The sequence below is a fragment of the Fukomys damarensis genome, unplaced genomic scaffold (assembly GCF_012274545.1).
Source record: "Fukomys damarensis isolate Sample0158 unplaced genomic scaffold, DMR_v1.0_HiC HiC_scaffold_14, whole genome shotgun sequence".
NCBI lineage: Eukaryota > Metazoa > Chordata > Mammalia > Rodentia > Bathyergidae > Fukomys > Fukomys damarensis.
In genome coordinates, this window is record NW_022900926.1 from 26,892,864 (window position 1) to 26,896,576 (window position 3,713).

A 3,713-nucleotide genomic window follows, 5' to 3' on the forward strand; every position below is an offset into this window, starting at 1 on the left:
CTGGAGGCCCCCTCTCCACCCCAGACTCCAGCTCGCCTATAGCTCCAACCCTCAGCCCCCAGCCAGGACCCTCTCCACCCAAAGGCACATCGCTGACAGCCAGGGTGATGTCAGGGAAATGATGCAATAAAGGCCCATTGCCTTCAGCTCTAAAATGGGAACAGGAACTCCCGTGTCCCCATGCTGGTAAGAGCGTTGAATGAGATAAAATGTGTGATGCTTAACGCAGTAGGCAGTGTGTGACAGGCCCTCCTGCCTGTAGTGCTGGCATATTGGAGCTGACATTAGTCAGGAAGCACTGACTGAAAGCCACATAGTCTCCCATAGCACATGCCTTCCTCTTACCCCTTAGAGCAGCTTCCAGCTGGAGCTGGGACCAGCTTCCTGTGCTTGGGCCTCTAGAATATGCCCATACTTCATTTGTCACTGAGCAGGCCTTGGCTTCAGAGGCCACAGCTGCTGGTGAGTTGGGCATCATCAGGGACGTCCCTACGTCAGCCATGTGCACATCTGAGTTCTGTGGGGCCATGGATACTAGGGAGCACAGGAGAATGCTGCGATGCCTCCAGGCTGGGGTGAACAGGGCCAACATGGTGGCTTATGTATCATCACTGCTCTCCCTAGACTCTCAAACCTTGGACCAAATCTGAATCATCCAGGGATTCATGGACTCCTGGCCCCACATGCAGGGCTCCTGATTCAGCCCATCTGGGTGGAGACAGATTTTATATTTCCACAAGTTCCCTGGGGATGCTGTTATACTTATGATGTATCAGCCACCTGTCCTCCCACTGTTCTTATGAGGCAATAATTGACTTGCTCTTAACAGAGTCTGCTCTTCAGACTCTTGAGCTCTGGGGTCCCTGGGTGGCCCGTGAGGTTGCCCAGTGCCTTGGGCTGATGCTGCAACTGGCAGAGGGACTACAGTCTGACAGCCACTGCCCTAGCATGTTCCTACCTCTGACCATAGCGCCTGCTACCACCAGTGTCTGTCCCAGGGATGCATCTCACTGACAGCCCACCTGCTATCACATCAACCTTCTCTGGCTCTCGGGAGCCACTACAGTTGGACTTTTCCAAGTGATTGTGTTCACTGGGCTGAAATTACATCAAGCCATCCCCCAGCCTGGGCACTCCACACTCGTTCTCAGGGCGGTGGGTAGGATCTTCACTTTCATCTAGGCACCAGGGCTGCAGGAGCCAGTTGGAGGACATTACTGCTCTGACGAACCTCACTGTGACTGGGCTGGGCAAAGGGATCCAACAACATAAGACCCTACAGACCGGTGCTGGGGTCCATGTGAGTGAGCACATAGGTGGTCTGCAAGTCTCAGTCCTCAAGCTGGGGACAGTACAACTGGACAGGAAGGTAGAAGAGAAAGAAACATGCAGAAAGATAGAGCTGCGACAGGCCTGTGTTATCTCCCTAAGGGGAGATGTTGGCCTGACTTGCAGGGTGGCCATGGGTGACCTCAGATGGAACCCTTCAGTCAGATGGTCAGATCTGGGCCACAGGCTTCCTGTAAAAGCACGGGAGGCAGGGAGGTCAGCCTACATCCAGGGAAGGGGATCGGGACCCACAGGCAGCAGGACCTCAAGGCCCCTTGAGGGACTTTGGGCCACTGAGCACAGGGAGAGGCAGCACAGGGCCTGAACCTGTAGTCTGAAGTCCCGCTGGGAAGCAATTAGGTAAGACCCACAGGGGATGGGGGGATAGGGTCCGCTCTTAATAATAATAATGGCACTCATGTAGCACTTACTGCATGCAGGAACTATTTGAGAGCTTTACAGGTATTGACTCATTTCATCCTCCCACAGCACCAGAAGGTAGATACGTACTATTATCCTCATTGTGCAGAGCAGAAAACTGAGACCTGGAGAAGTCAAGGGACTTCTCCCAAGGTCACAAGGCTGAGGTTCAAACCAGGTAAAATAACTGGCCCAAAGTCACATATCTAATAACTCACAACCCAGAGTACAATCCACATCTGATCTACACCACCTGCCCAGCCATGCCCCATTTGCCAAGGCAGACTACATGAGAAGTAGTTTTATCCCCAAATTCATGCCTTTTCCAGGCCTGAGGCAAGAATACACATGGAGGTCCAGGCATCTAAAAGTTCTATGGAATGATTACAAATCACTCACAAGTTGGTAAGTAAAATATGCTTAGCTACCTTTGAAAAATGTAGCTCCATAGCCTGGAAGGCCAGGCTCCACAGAGGCTCACAGGACAGAGCAGAGGCAGAGCTGGCCCAACCCAAGGCCTGGCCCTTTCTCCCATCCTGCACTGTACATGTGTTAGTACCCAGCCAACTGTCCAGTCCTCCCCACCACCCCAGCTGCCCTGGCTCCTCAGACCCAGGAGAGTGACCTAGAGAAGATGGCCCAGGGAAGAGGCCCAGCCTGGTGGTGAGCTTGAGGCCCACTGAGCAGGAAATGAAGGGCCCTGTGATTCTGGGGATCCTTCACTACTAAGGGAAGGGAGCAGTGAATCAGGGCTCTCTTCAGTGAGGGGCTGACCTAGTCTCGTGCAGTCTGGTGTCCACCAACATCCAGGGACTTTCCTGCCTGCTGGCCCCTGTGTCTGCTGCCCTAGCCACGGGCAGAGAGAACAGGGCCCCTGCCATCTCCCTCAGAGGCCTGTGTAGGGGTCACCAAATGAAGACAGTGCAAGGCCTACTGATAGTCCCTACAGAGCCAACCTTGCTTTGCGACTATATTTTCTGTACTCAGATAATGAAAACTCTGAGCATTTCCATCTTTGCTTTAGCTAATAGCTCAGAACTGAACTTGACCTTGAGTCATGTTGCTTTCACCACCTTCCCTGCTTCCTCCTCCTTCATGAGTTTTCCATTTTCTTTTCTCATTTTAGAAAACTTGCCTTTATTGGAAGTTGCCTCCAATCTTTTTAGAAGCTGGCAGGGTATGAATTATAAATAAAAATAAATGCTGTTGAAATTTTCCCATTGTAGCTTTCTTACTTTAGGAGGTATCTGGAATCCTGGCTTGGCATTTGGGATGAATTCAACACAAAACAGCTTGTGTACAACATGGTTTTTGGTTGTTTCCATAAATGAGCCTGCCTTGCTATGGGATGGATCATAACAGAACTTTCCAAGGGTGAGCAGTTTGTAAAAACTGACCTCAAGCAGAGCTGTTTTCAATACCCCACTTTCATTGTAAGCAAGCATTACTCAAACTTTGGGGATTATTTCTTAGCTGGCTGGGAATTTCAGAGGTTGGAAAATGTAGTCACTTCTGGTTGGGGAAAAACACGCTTGGGGCATTTACTAGTTAGCACAGAGATTTAGAAGTCATTCCTTTTTTTTTTTTTTTTTTCCTGCCATGAAAAGGATCAGAGAAAAGAGAAGTATCCCGGCTGGTTGAAAGACAAGAGTTAAAAGAGTACTCAGCTGCCACTGGGTTAACTGGGTTAAAGTGAGTTCTGGTGCTGGCTAAACAGAGACCCCTGGGCTATTCAGGGTCAGGACAAAGGAATCTTGTCACCTAAACTGGGGAAAAGACAAACGTGAGCAACAATCCAATGGATACCTTGGTCTCATACTTTTATTTTTTTGAATTCTTATCCTATCAGATTAGATAGTTTACCATTTGATGCTATTGCTATTTAGCAGTTATAACAGAGAACTCTGTTTTGTTCAAAAGAAGCTGCAACAATCTCTCTCCCTCTCTCCCTCCCTCCCTCCCTC

The 3,713-nt window shown here is 49.9% G+C and overlaps 1 long non-coding RNA gene across 1 annotated transcript; it reads left to right on the forward strand.

The window, feature by feature from the left end:
- The first annotated feature begins 288 nt into the window (after positions 1–288).
- On the forward strand, positions 289–2,712 carry LOC104862977. Its single transcript, XR_780461.2, has 3 exons — positions 289–1,300; positions 1,819–1,927; positions 2,079–2,712. It is a non-coding gene; the product is annotated as an uncharacterized LOC104862977 (long non-coding RNA).
- The last annotated feature ends 1,001 nt before the right edge of the window (positions 2,713–3,713 follow it).